This window comes from Crocuta crocuta, unplaced genomic scaffold (genome assembly GCF_008692635.1).
Source record: "Crocuta crocuta isolate KB4526 unplaced genomic scaffold, BGI_CrCroc_1.0 scaffold333, whole genome shotgun sequence".
Taxonomy (NCBI): domain Eukaryota; kingdom Metazoa; phylum Chordata; class Mammalia; order Carnivora; family Hyaenidae; genus Crocuta; species Crocuta crocuta.
In genome coordinates, this window is record NW_027532856.1 from 261,216 (window position 1) to 288,190 (window position 26,975).

Sequence of the window (26,975 nt, forward strand, 5' to 3'; positions counted from 1 at the left end):
TATACCAATGCCTATGCTGAAGAGGTGGGCAGAGGCCTTTGCCATAAACATGTCTAATAAACAGTGTGGCAGGTATTGGATCTTACTCATCTTGATATTACTCTCCCTTTCCCTTCCCCTGCCCACCCCCATGGCACCTCACATAGTGCCTTGCACAACAGTAGAGAACCCCCGTCCCTATCATTCATTCTCTAAATGAATAAGTGAATGATACCTCAGGAAGTATTTGGTTGGGGCCAAGAGGCTTTCTTGGTTTGGAGGATGCTGTAGCCCTGCAGCTGGAAGACCCTCTTCCCTCTCTTCTCTCTCCCTGTAGCACCTCTGTCAAGAAGCCCTCAAGCTGAATGACAGGGGGCCCACAGCACCAGCAATGATTTATGGTTGTTATACAAGCCCTTTCACATTCCTCCCCCCCCCCTCTTTTTTGCAACCAATTCATCATGACATTTAAATGAAACTTTGGTTAGGAAACTATGGCTCACAGTCCCGAAGACCATTGTTCAGGACACCTGAGCAACAATAGATCTAGTATTTAGATCTATAAAGAGACCACTTCTCCATCAGGATCCAGATTTTCCTGCTTTTCCCAAGGACCCAGGGAAATGCCTTTATTTCTACCTTAAAGAATCCCAAGAGTCAGCCTGCACAGTGAAAAGAAAGGGGCCACATACAGCAAACTGGTTGTGGAAGACAATGCTCTGTAATTTCCCCCTAATTAAAATAGCAGAGGCCCCACAGAAGATATGAAAACAGTATTTCAGTCTGAGCTGCAGAATAACTTTGCAAAGATGCCTCAGAGTTGTTTTACTCAGTGCTCTGAGAACTCCAACTTCGTTGGGTCAATCAGCCATTAAAATGATGATGGCGGGGCGCCTGGGTGGCTTAGTTGGTTAAGTGTCCGACTTTCGCTTAGGTCATGATCTCGCGGTTCGTGGGTTCGAGCCCCGCATCGGGCTCTGTGCTGACTGCCAGCTCAGAGCCTGGAGCCTGTTTCAGTCTGTGACTCCCTCTCTCTCTGACCCTCCCCTGCTCACGCTGTCTCTCTCTCTCTCTCCTAGAAATAAATAAAACATTTAAAAAATAAATAAATAAAGTTTAAAAAAAAAAATAAATAAAATAAAATGATGATGGCAAAGTGAAGTGAAACTTTCTTAGTTCCTCTTGCTATTAATATACGTTTATGTCACACTAATCAAAGTAAAGCCTTTAGCATGGCTATAGGAGTAAACCAGCAGTGAGCCTTTCCTTCTGTCATTAAGCCTTTATCACTCACATCATTCATGGCCTACCGTATGCTGGCATTATCTTGGCTATGTCAGTACAGTCAGCAGAATTGAGACTTCAATTCTTGAGCAAATTTTTAAGAGCATTTTAAAACGTTTATTTATTTATTTTGAGAGAGAGAGAGATAGAGTGCAAGCAGGGGAGGGCAGAATAGGAGGGAGAGAGAGAATCCCAAGCAGGCTCCGTGCTGTCAGCATAGAGCCCAACATAAAGGTCAAACTCACAAACTGTGAGATCACAACCTGAGCTGAGATCAAGAGCCAGACCCTTAACAGACTGAGCCACCCAGGTGCCCCAGACATTTTTAATTTTATTGATTGATTGTTGTGTATCATCACTTTATTGCAAAAAGAACTATGATAGTTAGAGACTAACATGCTGTACATGATTTTCTTCACATGATTTTTCATAACCAAGATGAGTAGGTGATGCCTTCTAATTTCTTACTGCATGATTTCTTACTCATAATTTCTTACTACTCTTTGTGCCTCATTTTCCCTTTGTAAACAATTAGGAGATGAAAGTTTCATTTCCTACCCTCCTCAAAGACGAAACACCAAATGCAATGTAAACAATGAGATATTTTCTATAATAACGTGTCAAAAATTTAGGCATACATCTTAATTTCAGAGAACCACATACTACTTTAAACGCACTGAGGAGGGGCGCTTGGGTGGTTCAGTCAGTTAAGTATCCGACTTCAGCTCAGGTCATGATCTCACAGTTCATGGGTTCGAGCCCTGCGTCGGGCTCTGTGCTGCCGGCTAGCTCAGAGTCTGGAGCCTGTCTTTGGATTCTGTATCTCCCTCTCTCTCTGACCCTCCCCTGCTCATGCTGTCTCTCTCTCTCTCAAAAATAAATAAAAAAAAACATTAAACAAAATAAATAAATGCACTGAGGACTCTCAAATAATATTCTTTTGGAAAACAAACAAGCCCCTTGTATACTGGTTTAGACCATCCAGATTTTCAAGTAATAAGTTTGCTTAAAAGAGAAGTTCAGTTAAACTTGCAAAGTTCCTAAAGTTCACCCTATGCACTTGGTAGTATAAAGTATTTTTAAATATCTATATCAGCTGAAAATAAATTATCAGCTGAAATGTTTATCATTTCAGGAATGTCCTTGCTTCTCATTCCTTAAATGCAGTGATTCACCTTTGACCTTAAGATGTGACATTTCAATGTTCATTCCAGGTGATTCAGTTTCTGCTTTGTCATTTGCAAAATAAAAGTCTGTCCCAAAGCAATTAGACAAAACAAAATAAGAGATATGCATTTAAAAGATACATGGAGGTGCAGCAGGATGGCTCTATCAGCTGAGTGTCTGACTCATGGTTTCCGCTCAGGTCATGATTTCAGTTTGTGGGATTGAGCCCCGCACTGGGCTCTGAACTGACAGCACAGAGCCTGCTGGAGATTCTCTCTCTCTCTTTCTCTGTCCCTCCCCTCCCACTCTCTCTCTCAAAAATAAATAAATAAACATTTAAAAAATTTTAAGCGGTGCCTAGGTGGCTCAGTCAGTTAAGCTTCCAACTCCGGCTCAGGTCTGCATCGGGCTCTGCTGACAGCTCAGAGCCTGGACCCTGCTTCGGATTTTGTGTCTCCCTCTCTCTCTACCCCCCACCCCCACCCCCCGCTCATGCTCTGTCTCTCCCTCTCAAAAATAATAAACATTAAAACAATTTTTTAAATAAATATTAAAATTTTTTTTAATCTTTTAAAAAGTAAAACAAAAAACATACATGGAAAATAAATGAATGAATGAATGAATGAGTGAAAGACATGGAGAGGAAGATTTAAAAAATAGTAACTTTTTATAAAATTTGTTAGCATTCACACAAATTAAATAATATCAAATATGACAATCTGAGTTATATTTTACCCCAAGAGTTCTGTCCCTCAAACTGAAAATAATTCTGTGTTAGATCCACAGTTCTTAAACTGTAGCTCAATGCACCGCAGGGTGCCATAGCAACAAGCCTATGGGGCAAGACAGAATATTTTATTTGTTTGTCTGTTTATTCCAATATGGCTAACATATAGCATTATATTTGTTTCAGGTGTACAAAAAGTGATTCAATAATTCTGTACATCACCCAGTGCTTATCATAAGAGTACTCCTTTATCCCATTACCTATTTCACGCATCCACCTACCCACCACCCCTCTGGTAACCATCAGTTTGTTCCCTATAGTTAAGTTTCTTGGGTTGTCTCTCTCTCTCTTTTTCCCTTTTGCTCATTCATTTTGTTTCTTAAATTCTATAAATGGGTGAAAGCATATGTTATTTGTCTTTGACTGACTTATTTCACTATAATTATAGATATGCCACATCTTCTTTATCCACTCATCTATCAGTGAGCACTTGGGCTGCTTCCATACTTTTCCTACGGTAAATAATGCTGCTATAAACATAGAGGTGTATGTATCCCTTTGAATTAATGTTTTTGTGTTTTGGAGATAAATATCCAGTAGTGTGATTACTGGATTGTAGGGTAATTCTATTTTTAACTTTTTGAGGAAACTCCGTACTATTTTCCACAATGTCTGCATCAGTTTGCATTCCCACCAACAGTGCATGAGAGTTCCTTTGTCTCCACATCTTTGCCAACACTTGTTTCTAGTGTTTTTGATAGCCATTCCAACAACAAGTGTGAGGGATATCTTATTGTTGCTTTGATTTGCATTTCCCTGGTGATAAGTGATGTTGAGTATCTTTTCATGTGTCTGTTGGGCATCTGGATATCTTCTTTGGAGAAATATCTGTTCATATCTTCTGCTCATTTTGTAATTGGATTTTTTTGGGTGTTGAATTGTAGAAGTTCTTTATATATTTTAGATACTAATCTTCTGTCAAATATATCATTTGCAGTATCTTCTCCCATTCCATAGGTTGCCTTTAGTTTTACTGATTGTTTCCTTCAAGTGCAGAAGCTTTTATTCTGATATAGTCACAATAGTTTACTTTTGCTTTTATTTCCCTTGCCTCAGGAGACATCTCTAGAAAAATGTTGCTATGGCTGATATCAGAGACATTACTGCCTGTGCTCTCTTTTAGGACTTTTTATGGCTTCAGGTCTTACATTTAGGTCCTTAATCCATTTTGAGTTTATTTTTGTGTATGGTATAAGAAAGTAGTCTAGTTTCATTCTTTTGCATGTAGCTGACCAGTTTTCTCAATACCTTTTGTTGAAGAGACTGTCTTTTACCATCGGATTTTCTTTCCCACTTTGTCAAAGATTGATTGATCATATAATTGTAGGTTTATTTCTGGGTTTTCTATTCTGCTCCATTGATGAATTGTCTATTTTTGTGCCAGTACTATACTGTTTTGATTATTACAGCTTTGGAATATACAGTTTAGCTTTTCTTTTTCAAAATTGCTTTGGCTATTCACAGCCTTTTGTGGTTCCATATAATTTTAGGATTCTTTGCTCTAGTTCTGTGAAAAATTCTGTTGGTATTTTGCTAGGGATTACATTAAATTTGTAGTTTGCTTTGGGTATTATAGACATTTTAACAATATTTGTTCTACCAATCCATGAGCATGGAGTATCTTTCCATTTCTTAGTGTCATCTTCCATTTTTTTATCAATGTTTTACAGTCTTCAGAACACAGATCTTTTACCTCTTTGGTTAGGTTTATTCCTAGGTATCTTATTATTTTGGGTGCAATTATAAATGGGATTGTTTTCTTAATTTCTCTTTCTTTTCTTTTCTTTTTCTTTTTTAAGTTTTATTTATTTCTGAGAGAGAGACAGCATGAGCAGAGGAGGGTCAGAGAGAGAGGGAGATACAGAATCTGAAACAGGCTCCAGGCTCTGAGCTAGCTGTCAGCACAGAGCCCGATGCAGGGCTCAAACCCACAATCCAGGAGATCATGACCTGAGCCAAAGTTGGACGCTTAACCAATTGAGCCACCCAGGCGCCCCTTTAATTTCTCTCTCTACTGCTTCATTGTTAGTGTGTAGAAATGCAACCGATTTCTGTATATTGATTTTTATATCCTGTGACTTCATTTGTCAGTTCTAGTAGCTTCTTAGTGGAGTCTTTCAGGTTTTCTATATAGTGTATCATGTCATCTGCAAATAGTAAAGTTTTAATTCTTACCAGTTCAGATGAATTTTATTTCTTTTTGTTGTCTGACTGTTGTAACTAGGACTTCCAGTACTATGTGGAATAAAAGTGATAAGAGTGGACATCCTTGCTTTGTTTCTGACCTTAGGGGGAAAGCTCTCAGTTTTCCCCCATTGCATGTGATATTCACTGTGGGGTTTTTATATATGGTCTTTATTAGAAACATATAATATTTAGAACTTTTAAGGGCAACATAGTGATACTCAACATCTGTTAGAAATTATGTGAACTTCTAATATGAGGTAGATCATGGTTTCAACATTAAACTTACCCTTTTAGTGATGTCATATCTTTGCAAAGCTGGGTTTTCTGCCGTTGCTATGATGAAAAGCAAGTACTACATGAATATCAGTGTGGAGCAGGAAGTGAGTGTGGCAGTGTCTTATCTGAGCTCAAGGTTTGAGAACTTGTACAGCACTCAACAGCCTCACATCTCCCATTAGCAAGTAACTGGATTATTTAAAAATGAAATAAGGGTGCCTGGGTGGCTCAGTTGGTTAAGCATCCGACTTGGACTCAGGTCATGATCTTACAGTTCAAGAGTTCGAGCCCTACCTCGGGCTCTGTGCTGACAACTCAGAGCCTGGAACCTACTTCAGATTCTGTCTTCATCTTTCTCTGTCCCTCCCCCGCTCACACTCTGTCTCTCTCTCTCTCAAAATAAATAAACATTGAAAAAAATTTTAATGAAATAACAATACTATTCACTCTTTCAATTTGTATGTATTTTAATGGCTACTCAATTGTGAAATCATAAGTATATGTTAAGATATCTGGATCTAACAATTTAACTAGTGAAATTATTAGGTATTTCCTTTGGTGTGAGTTGCCATGAAAAAATTACTGAGACAAAGATGACAGTTAATCAAGAAAGTGAGAACCTTGGTTTTCTTGATTCTAAACTGAGTCTAATAATAGTGTCTACTATACAGGGTTGCAGTGAGATTAAATGAATTAATATATGAACAATATTTAGAATGGTATTTGCCAAGCTGTGATAGTAGAAGTATTATCACCTCATTACCAGGACAGTTTTCTGTTTTTTTTTGTTTTTTTTAGTTCACATCTTTCATTTACTATCAGCACTTTAAATAACAAGGAGGCTTGGGGATACCTGAGTGGCTTAGTTAGTTAAATGTCTGACTTTGGCTCAGGCCATGATCTGACGGCTTCATGAGCCGTCTAACTCATGCTTCATGAGTTAGAGCCTCACTTCGGGCTCTGAGCTGACAGCCCAGAGCCTGGAACCTGCTTCAGATTCTGTGTCTCCCTCTCTCTCTGCCCCCTCATCCACTCATGGGCACGTGCCCTCTCTCTCTCTCTCACTCTCAAAAACAAAAATAAACATTAAAAAAAAACAAAGAGGCTTAATAAAAACAAGCAGAGAAACTTTTTTCTGTTCTCTCTCTCAAACACACAAGACATAATGAATGAAGCCCAATGGGTCCCTCATCTCCAAAAGTCTAGGATCACTCAGGCAGATAGCCCTACACAAAACACAATGATGAAGGGTATAACCAGAAGCCACAAGTTTGTTTTCCTGTCACCTTTTCTTAGGTGATCAATGCATTTCAAGAATCTCCTGATTTTTTTGCAATGATTAGAAATGCCATTTATGTGATCAACGTACCAACCTTCCACACCACGTCATGCTTTTGTTTTTCAAACTCAGAGCTTGCCAATGCAAGAACTTTGTCTCCAGAGCAAGGTTTGTAGAGACTTTCTCAAGCTGGCTGAGTGTAGCACATGCATTTGCTGACAGGAAGGCCTCAGCATCTGCAGTCAGCTTGTCCTCAAGTTTACAGAGAGCTGGTAGTATCTCCACTTTCCGTTGAGTGTACAAGCCTCTTTCCAGTTTTCCTACCACGAGATCTCCATCCATCTCTGCTCACCTTGTCAGAAGCTGCCCTGTTGTTTCTTTGCAAATAATCTGATGACCTCCAAGGTTGTTGTTTTTAATGTTTATTTAGTTTTGAAAGAGAGAGTGTGAGCAAGCAGGGGAGGGGCAGAGAGAGAGGATCTGAGGCAGGTTCTGCAGGCTCAAACTTGTGAGCCATGAGATCATGACCTGAATCGAAGTCAGATGCTTAACGAAGTGAGCCACACAGGTGCCCCTGATAACATTTGGGTTTTTTTGTGGGTTTTTTTGTTTTCTTTTACAAATAGTTTATTGTCAAGTTGGTTTCCACATAACACCCCGTGCNCATCCATTGACAGACACTTAGGCTCTTTCCATGTTTTGGCTATTGTTGAGAGTGCTGCTATGAACATTGGGGTACATGTGCTCCTATGCATCAGCATTTCTGTATCCCTTGGGTAAATTCCTAGCAGTGCTATTGCTAGGTCATAGGGGAGTTCTATTCTTATTTCCTGAGGAACCTCCACACTGTTTTCCAGAAGGGCTACACCAGGTNTTTAACCTCCATGTTTTTGGAGGTTTTCCAGACTTCTTCCTGTGGATGATTTCAAGTTTCAAAGCATTATGATCTGAGAATATGCATGGTATGATCTCAATTCTTTTATATTTATTGAGGGCTGCTTTATGTCCCAGTATGTGATCTATCTTGGAGAATGTGCCATGCGCACTTGAGAAGAAAGTAAATTCCCTGGCCTCAGGATGTAAAGTTCTAAATATATCCATCAGATCCATCTGGTCCAATGTGTCTTTCAAGTCCGTTATTTCTTTAGTGATTTTCTGTCTGGTTGACCTATCCATTGCTGTAAGCGGAGTATTAAAGTCCCCTGCTATTAGCACATTCTTATCTATAAGCTTGTTTCTGTTTGTGATTAATTGTTTTAGATATTTAGGTGCTCCCATATTCGGTGCGTAGACATTTATGATTGTTAGTTCTTCCTGATGGATGGACCCTGTAATTATTATGTAGTGCCCTTCTTCATCTCTTGTGATTTTGTCTTTAATTTAAAGTCAGTTTGTTTGATATAAGTATAGCTACTCCGGCTTTCTTTGATTTCCAGTAGCACGATATATATTTCTCCATCCCCTTACTTTTAATCTGAAGGTATCTTCCAGTCTAAAATGAGTTTCTTGTAGACAGCATATAGATGGATTTTGTTTTTTTATCCATTCTGCTACCCTATGTCTTTTAATTGGAGCATTCAGCCCATTTACATTCAGTGTTATTATTGAAATATGTGGGTTTAGAGTCTTTGTATCTTTTGTAGAGTTCATGTTTGTGGTGGTGTCTCTGGTATCTTTGTTCCTTGCAACCTTTCCTTCAGAGCATCCCCCTCAGGATTTCTTGTAGGGCTGGCTTCGTGGTGACAAATTCTTTCAATTTCTGTTTATTTGGAAAGGTTTTTATCTCTCCTTCTATTTTGAATGACAGGCTTGCTGGATAGAGGATTCTTGGCTGCATATTTTTTCTGTTCATCACATTGAAGATCTCCTGCCATTCCTTTCTGGCCTGCCAAGTTTCAGTAGATAGGTCTGTCACCACTCTGATAGGTTTCCCTTTGTATGTTAGGGCCCTTTTCTCCCTAGCTGCTTTCAGAATTCTCTTTGTCCTTATATTTTGCCATTTTTACTACGATATGCCGTGCCGAAGATCGATTCAAATTACGTCTGAGGGGAGTTTTTTGAGTCCTTTGTATTTCAACGTTTACTTCCTTCCTCAGGTTGGAGAAGTTCTCTGCTATAATTTGTTCCAGGACTCCTTCAGCACCTTTCCCTCTCTCTTCCTCTTTTGGGATTCCTATGATATAGATATTGTTGCTTTTGACCATATCGCTGAGCTCTCGAACTCTTCTTTCATGTTCCTGGATCATTTTGTCTTTTTTCTCAGTTTCCTCTTTTTCTATAATGGTGTCTTCTAAATAACTTATTCTTCTTTCTGCCTCTTCAATCCGTGCATTGGAGGCCTCTAATTTATTATGTATCTCATTTATCGCATTTTTTAAATTCATCATGCCTATTCTTATTCTCCATGTTGTCTGTAGCCATAGTTTCTTTGATGTCCCCTATGGTTTTTACAAGCCCAGCTATTAATTTTATGATTATTATTCTAAAATCTTGTTCAGTTATGCTGCTTATGTCTGTTTTGAGAAGTTCATTAGCTGTCAGTTCTTCTTGGAATTTATTTGGAGGAGAGTTCTTTCGTTTTTGTCATTTTAATTAGCTTTCTGGCTTTTGTTAAAGACTTGTTATGCTCTCTGTACCTGTGAGTGCTGCTGTATCCAAGGGTTCTTTGATTGTCCCGTCCAGGGCCTATCCTTTNCACACAAACACATGGACAAATCCAACTAACCTGCAAACCGAGAGGGAAAACGCAAAAGTTAACAGAAAAGACAGAGGAGGGAAGGCAAATAGTAGAAAATAAAAAAATACATAAAAAGGTCAAAAAGAAGAAAAGAAAAGGAAAAAAGAAGAAAACCGAAGGACAAAGAATGGTTTAAAGCATATAACCGGATTTCCCAGCTACAGTTAAATAGCCGGGTGTATGCAGTGCTGGTTGAAGAGCATAGAGAAAGAGAGAGAGGACAGGGCAGGGATGAGGCAAAATTGGAAATAGAATGAACAGGGAGAAGGGATAAGCTTTTTTAAGAGCTAAAGGGTGCAATATTGTTGGATAGGTGAGAGAAGGTCGCTGGTGTTATCCAGAGAAACTATATAGTCTAATTACTCCTGAGAGACAGAGATGAAAAGGTTGGTTGGTGTAGAATTTACATGTACAGAATGGACTAAATGTGACTGTTTAAGCAAGCTGGTGACCAGAGTTAGGTCAGTGTTCCAGGGGGAAAAAAAAGAAAAAAAANGCTGTGAGGAAGAGTGGCGGCACTCCAGTCCCTTCTTGAACCAAGGGCTGCACCTCGCTTTTTTGGGTGTGTAAACTCCCCGGATCGGGGTGCAGCCTAAGTGGGTTGTGCTTTTTAACCCAGGCCAGGCCTAGTTTCCAAATCCCAGTCTGTGCGCCCACTGAAGTTGTAGCAGACACAATCTCGCAAGCTATCCCCTCAGGGCAATTCCAAGCTCTTGCCTAGCCCTGGGGGTGGAGCCAGAATTCCCTGCTTCCCTTCCCCTCTGGGTTGAATATGGGTGGGGTTCTGCCTACGGGGCGCAAGCCGGCCTGCTGGAGAGAGAGAAACCTGGTCTTCTGTGTCTGTCACTGGAAACACAAACTCGTGGGCAAATCTCCCAATTTTTAAGCTCTTCGCCTTCCCTCTAGAGTTCCAGCCAGCCAGGAGCGCGGAAGCCCAGTACGCCCACGCGGCTCCCCCAGGAGTCCGGCCAGCCAGGAGCACAATGGCGCGATAGGCGCGCAGCTCCTCTAAGGGTCCAGCCAGCCAGGCCCACGGTCCTTCTGTGCCCCGAGAGGAGGTTTTTCTGTNACGGGGGAGGGCAGCTCTCAAGCAGGGATGGGAGTGGTGTGATCCACTGCATCAGGCAGTAGTTCTGCCTTGGCGGTTGTGAGGAGAAGAGTGGCGGCACTCCAGTCCCTTCTTGAACCAAGGGCTGCACCTCGCTTTTTTGGGTGTGTAAACTCCCCGGATCGGGGTGCAGCCTAAGTGGGTTGTGCTTTTTAACCCAGGCCAGGCCTAGTTTCCAAATCCCAGTCTGTGCGCCCACTGAAGTTGTAGCAGACACAATCTCGCAAGCTATCCCCTCAGGGCAATTCCAAGCTCTTGCCTAGCCCTGGGGGTGGAGCCAGAATTCCCTGCTTCCCTTCCCCTCTGGGTTGAATATGGGTGGGGTTCTGCCTACGGGGCGCAAGCCGGCCTGCTGGAGAGAGAGAAACCTGGTCTTCTGTGTCTGTCACTGGAAACACAAACTCGTGGGCAAATCTCCCAATTTTTAAGCTCTTCGCCTTCCCTCTAGAGTTCCAGCCAGCCAGGAGCGCGGAAGCCCAGTACGCCCACGCGGCTCCCCCAGGAGTCCGGCCAGCCAGGAGCACAATGGCGCGATAGGCGCGCAGCTCCTCTAAGGGTCCAGCCAGCCAGGCCCACGGTCCTTCTGTGCCCCGAGAGGAGGTTTTTCTGTTTCTCAGCGACAGGGACCGTGTCTTGATCGGTTTCAGACTCTCTTTTTCCCCTTTCACTACCCGCAGAGGGGGATCACCCCCGTCCCTGGAGTCTCAGATACCGGCCCGATTTTATCTTCCCCAGTTCGCACTCATGTTAGAAAACTTTCTCAGTGGATTCTGCATCCTTTTTCTCCCAATCTCTTGGTTCTGTAAGGTTTCCTATGGCTTCAGATCTTTTCCGTGTGAGATATGGGGGCAAGTGCAATGTACGGAGCTCCCTACTTCTCCACCATCTTGCCCCCTCCCCCACATCTGGGGTTTTAAAGGCCTGACTGATAGCTGCCTGGAAAGCCAGTTGCTTTCCACTTAGCTCATCTACCAAAGTCGTATTTTCAGACTTTTAAATTTTCTCCATTGAATCATTAAATTCACTTAGGTGTTCCAGAGTTTCCTTTTTGGTTTCTTCATATTCATCTGTATCAGGTTCCTCTCTGCATTCTTCCAGATCTTGTAATTGCTGCATTGATCTGTCCAACTTTCTTCTTCCAATTTAGTTCTTCTAAACGCTGCTTTAATTTACTTGTCTCTGTCTTTCCTCTGGAAGCCATTGTAATCTCTTGTCTTGTGGCACTTTGAACTCTGCACAGTGTTGACTGACCCAAAGTGCATAAACCTACAAATGTTGAAGTTCCAAGTGTCATAAACAAGAGGCTCAGAGTTCAAACCACTTGGACATGGAGTTGGGTCCTCAGGCCCTATGGGGTCCCCTCTCCTCAGAACAGTTCTTTTCAATGATCTTTTACTTATTTCTGTGCAATAGGGGGAAGAACAGTTTGGGACTGTGCATCAGTCATATTAAGACTTTACAACTGCTATAATAATCATAAATTTCTATTTAAATTTACTATCTGGGAGGAAATGAGAAATTACTCCATTTCTTCATTCATTTTTAACAACTAGAATAGAATTTTTTAACAACTAGAAACAGAATTTGTCTCTGGTAATAACAGGGAGTTTTAAAAATGCTATCAGAAACTCTTTTCCAACAGGTTTACATCTTTTCAAAACAAAATATTTTTAGGGGCACCTGGCTGGCTCAGTCAGTAGAGCGTGCAACTCTTTATCTTGGGGTTATAAGTTTGAGCCCCACGTTGGATGTAGGTAGAGGCTACTTACAAAAAAAAATCTAAAATAAAAAATAACCAAAATATTTTCTTAAAATTTTGTTCAAGGAAACATCTTATAAGGTTTTTGACCTCCCACCACTCCCCTCTCTCCAGTGATGGCTAAGGAGGCGGGAAGAATCAACTTGCTATGCATTGATTGTAGCTTTTGTCTTGCTGTAGCTTAGCAAACTACTTGGAAGTGCTTTAATTACCATTTCTTTTTGATTTTTATATATTCTCAACCTCACAGAAGAGTTGTAAAAATAGTATAAAATTTCCCATATACCCTTCACCAAGATTTCCCAAATATTCATATTTTACCACTATAAATTTACTACTTTTCTCTTTGTAATTAATAAGTATTTTGTGAGAACATACTTTGTGACTATGTAAATATCCTGTTTCTCATCTAAATGTCACCCACTAGCTTAACCATCCTCTACTGATTCAAGTATCACTATGATGGTTGGCAAATAGTGATTTTCTAATCACATCATTCCTTCTACATTTATTAACTGTCATTCTACTGTAAGGACTCACTTTCCCTTCTCCCACATTTGTTATTTACTCTCTTATTTATTTATATGTTTTTATATTCTTATTTTAGTGCATAGGTGGTAATACATTACTATCACTTTATTTTTATGGTTAATGATCCCAGATTTGGCTGGTTGGAGACCTTTCAGTATATGGCTCTTTATCATTTGGACATGTCTTGCCATTCTTTGAGCACTTCCTAACTTAGTAGCTTAATATGATGCATAATATGAGGTTCATCATATTCTTTCCCAGCTGTAGCTCTAGAACCAGCCAATTCTCCAAGGAACCCTGGTTCCTTTCAGTAGCAAACAGAATTTAGAAACCATGTTCTGTGTGCCCAGCATGCTTATTCCTCCTGGGGTGTTGTTGCTTCTGAGATTTCTCAGTGGACAGAGCTAGGAAATTATATACGTACATATACACATCCATATCTATATATGTTAAAAACCATGAGTTTGTACTGTCTTGTCCAATTCTAATCTAGTACTATAGAATGCATTCTATTCTTCTCTCTTTCCCTATTTGTAACTCTCTTCTCTCTCAGTGAGAAAATTGAATCCCACTGTTCATAATATTTTTACTCATTTACCCAATCCCAGAATACATGGCAAGTAGTTTTAGAATTGCTACCAAAAAAAACAAACAAAAACAAAGACAAAAAAAAAAAATCACTGTAAAAAAAAAACCCCACAAAGTTTAATACTCATTTATAGTTCACTTTTTCTTTAGTCTGAGAGTATATAGTTTTAAAAAAATTGTAATCTCAAGTTATTTGTCTTGAATTAGCTCCCCTTCCCACCCTCACACCTACATTTCACTGTGATTATATTATTCATTTGAAATGTAGTTTGAGGGGCACTTGGGTGGCTCAGTCTGTTAAGCGTCCAACTTCAGCTCAGGTCATCATCTCATGGTTCATGAGCTTGAGCCCCGCGTCGGGGCTCTGTGCTGACAGCCAGCTCAGAGCCTGGAGCCTGTTTCAGATTCTGTATCTCCCTCTCTCTCTGACCCTCCCCTGCTCTCTCTCTCTCTCAGAAATAAATAAAACATTTAAAAAAGAAAAAAATGAAATGTAGTTTGATTTGTTTGTATTCTGTTGTTAGGATTTTCCCTTATTTGTGTGTGTGTGTGTTTCTTTTTTTTTTTTCCCCAATATATGAATCATTAACATGGCTCAAAAAGAACCATACAAAAAAGAATATGCAAAATAAATGTTATTTTCCTTCTTCTGCTTAGTACCCACCTCCTCACCCTTTCAGCTACATTCCCACCCACCTCTGGTAAATAACCAATCTCATTAGTGTCTGGTTTATCTTTCATGTTTTCCTTTTTGACCAAAATGCAGACACAGGCCTATTTTCTCACTTTTCTCTTTTTCTTAACACAAAAGGTAACATCTTCCACCCTTTTGTTTTTTTGCTTTTTTCATTAAACAATATATTCTAGAAATCATTCCACATCAGTGTGCAGACATCTATCTCATTCTCTCTAACAGATGTATAGTGCTCTATTATGTGCTTATATCATAAGTTATTCAACCACTCTCTTCTACATGAGCATTTAGATGGTCTCCAATATTTTGTAAATACAAACAATGCAGCCATAATTGACCTTGTGCATATGTATTTCCATACTGTTGGAGGTATATATTTAGGATGACTTCTTAGAAGTAGGACAATTAGGCCAAAAGTAAACACATTTGAAGTTCTTAAGATACCTGGTAAGGTTCTAATATAGAGCTTTAAAGTAATTTTTGTGATAATGTTCATTATGTATTTATCCATATAGGTATTTTTGTTTTAGGTTCTGGGCTACTAGACTTTGTATGTCTTTTAAGCAGCACAATTATATCTTAACAAATGTGTTCTGGTGATAATAATCAATTGAATAACAAAATCCTTCTTAGTTGTATTCGATTTTGTACGTGTGTATTTAATTAGATTTTAGCACCAAAGGTAGTAATGTCAAAAATAATGAAGGAAAAATCCCTTAGATCTGAAAAACAATAGGTATATAAGGCTAGATCACATTCTGTCTATGGGGATGATCAGGGACATCATATTTTTACATCTCTAAGGAGGAGGTATTTCCTCCCAGCAGAGTTGATGATCTGAAGTCACTGGAAACATGATGAATAGTGAAGAGAGCCAGTTTGCTGGTGCTACAAGGCTGGTTAATTATACTGTAAATCATGCAAACACTGACATTTTGAACACAAACCTCTCCAGACATCATTTCCTTCTCACTAAAAGGACAATTCTTTTAAAAATAGGCAGATTGGTGGGGCGCCTGGGTGGCTTAGTCGGTTAATCGTCCGACTTTCGCTTAGGTCATGATCTCACGGTTCGTGGGTTCGAGCCCCGCGTTGGGCTCTGTGCTGACTGCCAGCTCAGAGCCTGGAGCCTGTTTCAGTCTGTGACTCCCTCTCTCTCTGACCCTCCCCTGCTCACGCGGTCTCTGTCTCTCTCTCTCTCCTAGAAATAAATAAAACTAAAAAAAAAAAGACTTATAAAAATAGGCAGATTGGTAATTATCTTAGGCTGAGAATATACAAAATGTGGACATTAATCCTTAGAGATGCAGGGAAACTTTATGACTTTGAAGTCTGTGAGGCATTTTAGAAATGCTTTATAAAAATGACTTGACACTCTTGAATAAGCATTGTAGAAGTAAGGACAATCAACTCCCACCTCTGCAGTCTATGGTCAGTATAATAACATTATTCTTGAGTTTTACCATTTATGTCTTTTTTTGTGAGTCTTCCTTTATATAAAGTCTGGGATTCCCCAATAATTCTCTACCTTTTAGAAAGGTGAATGTTTCATTTGGAAACCTTTGTGGGATTTGAGCTTTCACAGATGAAGATCAAAGATAGAAATTAGTCCTCCACTCCATTGCTGACTGATGTCAACAAATCCTCCCTTGTCCCTTTTGTTTTTTCTGCTATAAAAGGAAAAGAATTTCTCTATGGCCTAAATATTGGTATTTTACCATATTTAATTTGTCATTTATACTTTGATGATTTTGTTAATCTGCAAGTGTTCTTCACTGTAAATTTACTATTTTTCTCTTTGTAATTAATAAGTACCTTGTGGGACATACATGTGACTCTAAGTATCCTCATATGTTTCTCATAGACAGGGGAAGAATTTCATGAAGAAGCCTCAAATTCACAATAGGGGTCCTCACTAGATCTCTTTAAATATGGTATTATTGAAACCATCTCATGACAAACATCTATACCCAAAGAAAACCACGTTTCATTTATTACTGCTTTCATCTTGGCATCACTAAATGAGGCAATGCAGCCTTGCTTAAGGCTGGAATCACAAGTTTGAGAATCACACAAATTGGGTTCAAAATTCAGCATGACTATATACTGCCTATATAATTTAAAATGCTAGTTGCTTAATGTCTTTGAGCCTCAGTTTCTTCTTTGGAAAAACAAGAATAATTACCAGTCCCATAGGGTTGTTGTGAGGGTTCAATGAGCTCTTCTAAAATGAAAAGTACCCAGAACTGTGCATAAAATAGGCACCAATAAATGGTAGCTATGGATAACTAATAATGAGAATATTATTTTGGTTCATTTTAAGCCATGATGGAATTTCTGTTTTGGATGGAGACATTCTGCTATATTAAATACCAATATTGTTGATCCAGCCTCAGGCCAGAGCTGATTTAAGACCAGAAAAGCGTGCCCTCCCCCGCAATTTCTCCCCAGGAAGTTCCACTGTGGGATCAATGGATCTAGAGTTTATGCCAACTGTTTACTTCAATGTGGACTATCCTCTTCGAGGTTAGTAATGTGATTCCAGAGCCCTTTATTCCGACAAGACTGGAGTGCCACCATGAGGTCAGCTTTGGTTCTGGTGATATTTACCTGCATTCTGTCCTGATTGCAGGAATATTTGAGTAGTTACATTTACATTGCATTATACTTACATTAAAGCCTGAAAATATACACTCTATTGACTCTTGGGAAGAAAAAATGTTCAAAAAGTATAAAATTTTGGATTTCTTAAGGTACTTGATTTGAATTTCTAAACTGCTATAGCATTGGTCAATCTTGAAAATTTGAAATTGAAAACTTAGCTTCAAGGAAAGCGAGTTTTTTATCTAAGTGTGAATGGCTACTGATTTGTTATCTTTGGCCAATCACCCTCTCCTCAACTTATATTTTAATTAAGCCCCTGAAGCTGTGATCTAGATGTCTCTGGTTTCCCTTGCAAAGAAATAATTCCTATTTCCAAATGACCATTAGGAACCCCACTCAGGTATCCCACAGAAATCTCAAATTCAGCCCACCCCTTTCAATGTTACCTTACTGTCCCTTAATTCTGCTTCTTTATCCTCTTCCCTTTTGCTACCACCTTATCTCCTCCCTAGACTACTACTGCAATATTCTTTTGGTCTCTATAACTTAAGATTTGCCTCCCTTCCATGCTGCTGCTAGAGTGATCTTGTAAAATTAAAAATTGTTTATATCACTTGCTTAACATCCTTTAATGGCTCAATGCCTACAAGATCAAGTCAAAACTCCTTGGTACCCCATATGGGATATGGAGCCTCATCCTTACCCACCATCCAGCTGCATCCCTTGCTGCATTATCTGCTTCTACCTTGTTTTTAAATTAATACAAATGCATGCAAATTATTTATTTATATTAACTCCTTCATTGTTAGAATTTATAACCTCATGTCAATAAGTAACTTATATCATATATCTTTCCATCCAGAAATAGGGCAATTTCGTATTTTTATATCAGTGGCAAACAGATTTGCTGTTTGTTTCATTTTGATTCCAACTGTGACATTTCTGTGCAGTGCAGAATGAAAGCACTCCTAGGATAGCCCTACACTGTGGTTCATGGAGTGAGGAATATTAGAAAGTCAGAGGCTAATCACTTACTTCTGTTTGGCAAACCACTAGATCTCTGCACTAAGCTTCTATTTTTTTAATTCAAGTATAATTAACAGACAGTGTTTATATTAGTTTCAGGTGTACAGTATAATGATTCAACAACTTTATATGTTACTCAGCACTCATCATGGTAAGTGTACTTTTCATCCCCCTCACCTATTTCATCCAGTCCCACCACCTCCCCTCTGGCAGCTCCAGTTTGTTCTCTGTATTTAAGAGTCTGATTTGGGGTGCCTGGGTGACTCAGTTGGTTAAATGTCTGACTCTTGATTTCATTCAGGTCATGATCTCACCATTCATGAGTCTGAGCCCCACATCAGGTTCTGCGCTGACAGTGTGGAGCCTGCTTGAGATTCTCTTTCTTTCTCTCCCAGGACCTTGGTCTCTCTTTCTCTCTCTCTCTCTTTCTCTTTCTCAAAAATAAATAAATAGACATTTAAAAAAAGAGAGTCTGGTTTTATCCACTTCCAGCTTTGTTGAACCACTAGTAGATCCCCAAACACAACAGGCTTTTTTCATACCTCTTTAAGTCTATTGCTACTGTTTCCCTTACTTAAAATAGCTTTACCTGTCTTGTCTAATTTCTCAACATCTTATTTTTTTAAGGGTATGCAAAATTTATCTCCCCTATACACATTTCCTAACCTTTCACAAAGCCCATACTGCCACCACAAAGCAACTACCCCCTTACCTTCTATGACTTACACTACTGTACCCGTAGAATTATCTTGTTTTATCTGAAAGGGGCTCTCTATCCTTAGCTGACTTGAAGCTACTTGAGAGCAAGAACTGTGTCTAAATTGTCTGTGTATCCCTAGGCCCTAGTGCATGCTGAGCACCCTGAAAACAGCAATCACAAGTCTGGGGAATAATAGGTGGGGAGTGGAGAAGAAAAATATTTTCAAAGATATAATTTTAAGGCATGAAGTGATCACTCTGTTCATAAAAACAAGATATCCCAAATATCACCCACTGCAGTGTTATCCAGACTTTGTGTTCTCAGTTGTCCACTTGAGAAACCATGTGTGTCTGCCAGTCAGACAATACTGGTTTTTAGAGAAATTCCAGTTCTATAAAACCATGATTCAATTTCCTTGCCACTTTTATTGACGATAGTTTTAAATTGCTTTGTTTTGTTTTGTTTTTTTCCCAAGAGGAAATAGTCTCTTAATGAGTCACCTGGACATTGTCAAGATCAGATTTGATAGAAGTCTGATCATTTCTATTTGACTTTATTCACTCCTTCAGCCCAAATTTATTACAAAGCACCAAGCGAAAGACATAGGTCCTTTCCTAAATCCACAAAGTTGGCGGTTTCATAGATCTTTGTCTATTTTTATTTTATCTCATTAGTTCAACAAGATTTATTGACCACTTACAGTGAAACAGTCTCCATGATAAGCAAACATAATATAAGAATAAGTGAGATAGAGGCCCAGCCCCCTAAAGGCTTAAAGTCTGGTGTGGGACAGATTTGGAAACAATTACAACACAATAGGAAAAGAGCTAAAATAGAGGTATTTACAAAGTGGCATGAGAACTCACAGAAAGAAGACAGACTATGTCAAGGAGGGGATATTCAGGGTAAGCTTCACAAAGCAGAGGAGATATAAAGCTGAGTTTTGAATAATACAAGAAGTCTGCCAGAGAGGAAAAGGAGAGAGGACATCTCAAAAAGAAAGAAAAATATGTAACAAAGGTTCAGAATTAGAAGAAGCAAAGCCAAAATGAGATGATAAAATTAAAGCTTAGAGAGGTAAACTTGCCTAGGTCACATAGCTGGTAAGTAAAGATGGGGGCAGAGTGTTGAACCCAAGCTGGGGTTATTTATGGAGTGTGTCATATTTCTTGAGAGTGTTGAGAATCATTGCTCAGGGCTCCTGGCATACATGTTACAGGAACTCAGATGACATTCGATGAGTAGACAATGGCAAATTATGAGAGGTTTTTAAGCAGAGAAACAACATGGTGCCATTTGGGCTTCCAAAAGATATTTCTAACAGTGATTTTTTTTCCCAAATATTAAAAGTAAATTTATTCAGGGGCACCTGCGTGGCTGTCAGTTAAGCGTCCAACTCTTGGCTTCAGCTCAGGTCATGATCTCGAGATTTGAAAGTCCGAGCCCCTAGTAAAGTTCTGTACTGACAGTGCAGAGCCTGTTTGGGATTCTCTCTCACTCCTTTCCCTACTCCTCCCCTGCCCCAGCTCTCTCTCTCTCTCTCTCTCTCTGAAAATAAGTAAACTTAAAACAACTAAATTTAGGGGTGCCAGGGTGGCTCAGTCTGTTAAGCCTCTGACTTCAGTTCAGGTCATGATCTCATCATCCATGAGTTTGAGCCCCATGTTGGGTTCTGTGCTGACAGCTAAGAGTCTGGAGCCTGCTTAGGATTCTGTGTCTCCTCTCTCTTTGCGCCTCCCCTGCTCATGCTTGCTCTCTCTCTCTCAAAAATAAACATTAAAAAAATTTTTAAACCTAAATTTATTCATATATATATATATATATATATATATATATATTAGACATATAGTATCCTGAGCTACTTCAACCATTTTGAGCCCTGTGTAGTGAACAATCCTATTGTTCCTAACCTTCAAGGTAAATATTATAATCCTATAATCCCTATTTTGCCAATAGGAAATTGAAGCAGACTGGTGAAATAACTTGTCTAAGATGATCACATTAGTAGATACAACTGGATTCATCCATAAGTCTTTCTGATACCCCAAACCCATACTCTTTCCACTATACAGCATTGCCTATGAGCCAAGCTCAATTCTCAGAACAATCCTGAAGTGTCACGATCCTCATTTGTAAAATGGTCCTGATGAGGAAATTAGTCCAATCAGGTTAATCTGAATAGGTCACAGCTTATTGGACAGGCTGGGAGGGATTTAAATTCAGACTTCTTTAACTCCAACTACATGCTTATGAAAGTAAAGTATTGAGAATATATTCAATACTCAATACAATTTTTCTCTAAAAGAATGGAGGTATACTGGATTAATATAATCCGGAGTGTTCTTTTTCAAAAAATTTTTATTTAGAACATCCAGATGGCAACAGACATATGATGATACTCAATTTCACTCATCATCAGGGAAATACAAATCAAAACCACAATGAGATACCACCTCACACCTGTCAGAATGGCTAACATTAACAACTCAGGCAACAACAGATGTTGGTGAGGATGCAGAGAAAGAGGATCTCTTCTGCAAATTGGTTCAGCCACTCTGGGAAACAGTATGGAGGTTCCTGAAAAAATTAAAAATAGAACTACCCTACGACCCAGCAATTGCACTACTAGGTATTTATCCAAGGGATACAGGTATGCTGTTTCGAAGGGACACATGCACCCCAATGTGTATAGCAGCACTATCAACAATAGCCAAAGTATGGAAAGAGCCCAAATTTCCATGGATGGATAAATGGATAAAGAAGATGTCATATGTGTATATATGTGTATATATAATATACATACATACATACATACAATGGAGTATTACTCAGCAATCCAAAAGAATGGAATCCTGCCATTTGCAACTACGTGGATGGAACTAGAGGGTATCATGCTAAGTGAAATTAGTCAGAGAAAGACAAATATCATATGATTTCACTCATATGAGGACTTTAAGATACAAAACAGATGAACATAAAGGAAGGGAAGCAAAAATAGTATAAAAACAGGGAGGGGGACAAAAACATAAGAGACTCTTAAATATGGAGAACAGAGGGTTACTGGAGGGGTTGTGGGAGGGAGGATGGGTTAAATGGGTAAGGGGCATTAAGGAATCTACTCTTGAAATCACTGTTGCACTATATGCTAACTAACTTGGATGTAAATTTTAAAAAATTAATAAAGTAATGAAAAGATTAAATAAATTATTTATTAGTCTTGAGAAAGGGGAGGGGTGGAGAGAGAAAAAGAGAGTCTCAAGCAGGCTCTGCACTAACAGTGCAGAGCCTAATGGAGGTCTTGGACTCAAGAACCATGAGATCACGACCTGAGCTGCAATTATGAGTCTGACGCTCAACTAACTGAGCTACCCAGGTGCCCCAACCCAGAGTATTATTCTTAATAAGGAGAACCATCCCTAGGGATTTCTCCTTCCTTTGTGGGTCTCAGGAGGCTAACTCTCTGTTGAACCACCAATTCTAGGGGGCTTTTGGGGGGGGATGGGTCACAAAGAATTCTGTGACAATCCTCTATCATATTTAACTGAAAAATTTTAACCTTGGCTAAATTTAGCACTACAATGTATTCAGACCCTTATCTAAGCGGCTGAAACATGCTGATTGGTTTCTTTTTTAAGTCACTGTCTCCAACTCCTATGGGCATTCACTGCTTAGTAATGTTACACATTTTCCTACTATCATTTTCTCACTCATAGAGGACACTATTTTCATATCATTTCCTCCATCCTCACCCTCCAATGATCCCATACAAAATCTCATCCCATCTACTTCCCATTAGTCTATCTTCATTCTCTGTTGCATCAACAATTTCTATCTTTTCACTGGATCATTCCTTATGATTTATAAGCATCCCTTAGAATCTATCTTTTAAAATGTCTAAAACAAAAAACAAAACCTCCTTTGAGCCCATATTTTCTTCTAATTTTCACTCTACTTCTTTGTTTTCCTTCTCAGCTAGACCTATAGCAAAGAGTTAGCTTCAACACAGTCTCCCCCTGTCCACCTTTATCAATTCAATCACTTCCACCCATCATGCCACTGAAACTGATATTATCAGGGTCACTGGTGACCTCCATGTTGCCAGATGTAGTAATCTTTCTCGTCAGTCCTCAGTCTCTCAACAGCCTTTGAAACAGCCTACCTTTTTCCTGAGATTTTCTTCTGTCTTTGGTGACACCACATTCCTTGCCTTCCTATCTCACTGGTTACTTCTCAAAATTTCTGTGTTATAGACGTAGGCTTCTCTACCTGATCTCTAAATGTTGGATACTCTAGAGGTCAGTCCTGGGTTCCTTTCTCACCCCTTTTCACACAATCTTTCTAAGTGACCACGTTCATAATCATGCTTTTATTTTTTTATAATTTTACTTTTTTCATGATGAGTCTACTCTTTAATCCTCATCCCCTATTTGCCCCATCCTCCCTCCCCCCCCCACCTTCTCTGTGGTGACCATCCGTTTCTTCTCTATAGTTAAGAATCTGTTGGGGATGCCTGGCTGGCTCATTTGGTATAGCATGCAAATCTTGATCTTGGGGTCTTAAGTTCAAACCCCACACTGAGTGTAGAGATTATTTTTAAATAATTTAAAATTTTTTCCTTCATAGCTCATTGTTAAGTTGGTTTCCATACAACATCCAGTGCTCGTCCCAACAAGTGCCCTCCTCCATGCCTATCTCTCATGGTTTGCCTCCCTCCCTCTCCCCAACTATGTTTTTCCCTTCTCCTCCCCCATGGTCCTCTGTTAAGTTTCTCCTGTTCCACTTAAGAGTGAAAATGTATGGTATCTGTCCTTCTCTTCCTGACTTATTTTGCTCAGCATAACACCCTCAAGGTCCATCCATGTTGCTACACATGGCCAGATTTCATTCTTTCTCATTGCCATGTAGTATTCCATCGTATAGATAAACCACATCTTCTTGATCCATTCATCCGTTGATGGACACTTAGGCTCTTTCCATGTTTTAGCTATTGTGGAGAGTGCTGCTATGAACATTGGGGTACATGTGCNATTTCCTTCGTAAGTTTTCTATAGTTTTCATCTTACAGATCTCCTATATCTTTTGTTAGGTTTACTAGTAGGTTTTTAATTTTTTTGTGTGTGCAATTGTGAATGGGATCAGTTTCTTGATTTCTCTTTCTGTTGCTTCATTATTAGTGTATAAAAATGCAACCGATTTTAATACGTTAAATTTTTTTTTTTTAATTTGGGGCCCCTGGGTGGCTCAGTTGGGTAGGCATCCAACTTTGGCTCAGGTCATGATCTCACAGTTCGTGGGTTCAAGCCCCATGTAGGGTTCTGTGCTGACAAATAGCTCAGACCCTGGATCCTGTTTCAAATTCCGTATCTCCCTCTCTCTCCGACCCTCCCCTGCTTGCTCTCCCTCTCTCTCTCTCTCAGAAATAAAAAAAAAAAACATTAAAAATTTTTTAAAAGAAAAATTAAAAAAATAAGGGGTACCTGGGTGGCTCAGTTTTTAAGTTTCCAACTTTGCCTCAGGTTATGATTTCATCCTTCATCGGTTCGAGCTCTGCCTCCAGCTCTGTGCTGACAGCTCAGAGCCTGGAGCCTGCTTCAGATTCTGTGTCTCCCTCTCTCTCTGCCCCTCAAGCAGGGGCTCGTTGCTCTGTCTCTCAAAAATAAATAAACATTCAAAAAGTTTTTTTGTTAAAAATTTAAAAATATATATACTCCCAAATTAAAAACAATTTAAAGAAGAGTCTGTTTTTCAGCTTGTCTCTGTTTTTTTTTCCTTTGCTCATTTGCTTTTTAAATTCCACATATGAGGGGCGCCTGGGTGGCTTAGTCGGTTAAGCGTCCGACTTTCGCTTGGGTCATGATCTCGCGGTTCGTGGGTTCGAGCCCCGCGTCGGGCTCTGTGCTGACTGCCAGCTCAGAGCCTGGAGCCTGTTTCAGTCTGTGACTCCCTCTCTCTCTGCTTCTCCCCTGCTCCCGCTGTCTCTCTCTCTCTCTCCTAGAAATAAATAAATTAAAAAAAAAATAAATTCCACATATGAATGAAATCATATAGTATTTGTCTTCCTCTGACTGACTTAGTTTGCTCAGCATCATAATATAGTCTCTCTCTAGTTCCATCCAATTTTTTGTAACTGGCAAGATTTCATTTTTTATGACTAATATTCCTATACATATGACTAATATTCCTATATATGACTAGTATTCATATATATATATCACAGCCTCTTTATCCATTCATCTATCAATGAGCATGTGGGCTGCTTCCATACTTTGGCTATTATAAATAATGCTACAATAAACATAGAGTTGCATGTATCCTTTTGAATTAATGTTTTTGTATTTTGGGCGTAAGTATTCTGTAGTGCGATTCCTGGATCGTAAGGTAGTTCTATATTTAATTTTTTGAGGGACCTCCATCCAGTTTCCCACAATGGCTACACCAATTCGCATTTTCACCAATAGTGTAAGACAGTTTCTTTTTCTCTATATTCTCGCCAACACTGTTGTTTCTTGTGGTTTTGATTTTTGTCATTCTGACGGGTATGAGGTGATATCTCACTGTAGTTTTGATTCGCACTTCCCTGATGATGAATGATATTGAGCACCTTTTCATGGGTCTGCTGGCCACATGATTCTGCTTTTAGATATGGCCTGTCACCACTTACACAGGGATTGGGTTCTGAAGTCAGCTCATAAAGAGTAGAAAATTCATGAAATAGAATTATTCTTTTTTTTTTTTTAATGTTTTTTATTTATTTCTAGGAGAGAGAGAGAGAGAGACAGCGTGAGCAGGGGAGGGTCAGAGAGAGAGGGAGTCACATACTGAAACAGGCTCCAGGCTCTGAGCTGGCAGTCAGCACAGAGCCCGACGTGGGGCTCGAACCCACGAACCGCGAGATCATGACCTAAGCGAAAGTCGGACGCTTAACCGACTAAGCCACCCAGGCGCCCTGAAATAGAATTATTCTTAGAAATTCCTTAAATCACCTGTAAAGTATGGTATTTACAGTTTCACATGTTGAGTTTTTACATGGTTGTGACCATATTTATATGCTAAATTGAAGGTCAACACTTCACTTCCTAATAAGTTCTAAGTCAATTATTTTCCTCCCATGTTGAGATAAATTGTTTTCATGAAGCAACAGATAAAGTACTTAGGGCTTTCACTTATGGGTCATGTTTCATGAGAAATACTTATTTTTAAAAAGTGGACACAAGTTGAACGGGACGATTCTCCCTCTGGGAGTGGGAAGTGGGGGACTGACTCCATCTGAGAATACAGCAGATTTACATCCTCCATTTTGTGGTTACTCCACACTTGCTTTCCTTGAATGTAAAGAAATTACCCACACTATTTAAAATTTTTTTCTTAACATTTTTTATTTATTATTGAGAAAGAGAGAGAGATATAGCATAAGCATGGGATGGGCAGAGAGAGGGGGAGACAGAATCTGAAGGAGGCTCCAGGCTCTGAGCTGTTAGCACAGAGCTCAACATGGGGCTCAAACTCACAAACCATGAGATCATGACTGAGCAGAAGTTGGACACTTAACCGACTGAGCCACCCAGGTGCCCCAGGAATTACACTATTTTCTACTCAGACTTCTCCACTTAAAGTCAAGTAGGTATCTTAACATATTCAAAACATAAGAAAATAATTCCTCACCATCACCACCACTCCCACTCTCATCCTCACCAAAACCCTCTTCTTCCATAGTGGTTCCTAGCTCAGTAAATGGCAAACCATCTACACGGGGGTTCAAGCAAAAATGCTAGGAGTGATCTCTATGATTCCTCCTTTTCCCTCACCCCCACATAAAATCAATCAGGTGCATTTAGTTCTACCTCCAAATATATTCCAAATCTATCCATTCATCTCTATTCACACAGAGACCCACTCTAATCCAAGCCACCACCATCGTTTCTACTTTGACTAGCCTCCCTGTTTCCGCTCTTAGCCTTTCTATGTTCATTCTCCAAATGGCGAGAGTAATCTTTTATAAAACATTCACTCATTCAATCATCAAATATTTATTGAAGAGTGCACAGAAACTGGGAATACAGCTGTGAAGCAAATTAGATTCTTGTACTCATGGACTTTCATTCTAGAAAGGGGAGAGGCAATGCATAAGTGAATAATTTTGTACAGTACAAATACAATGAAGAAAATAAATATAAAGTAGTATGCTAAATCATGTTCTCACAGCAAAAAAATAAATAAGTAAATAATACTTTCAAAGAGAGCTTAGATTAAAAACCAAACTCCTTACTAT

At 39.4% G+C, this 26,975-nt stretch overlaps 1 pseudogene; it reads right to left on the reverse strand.

Moving 5' to 3' along the window:
* Window positions 1-7,032: 7,032 nt before the first annotated feature.
* Window positions 7,033-12,005, reverse strand: LOC144216253 (protein LZIC-like; annotated as a pseudogene).
* Window positions 12,006-26,975: the final 14,970 nt, after the last annotated feature.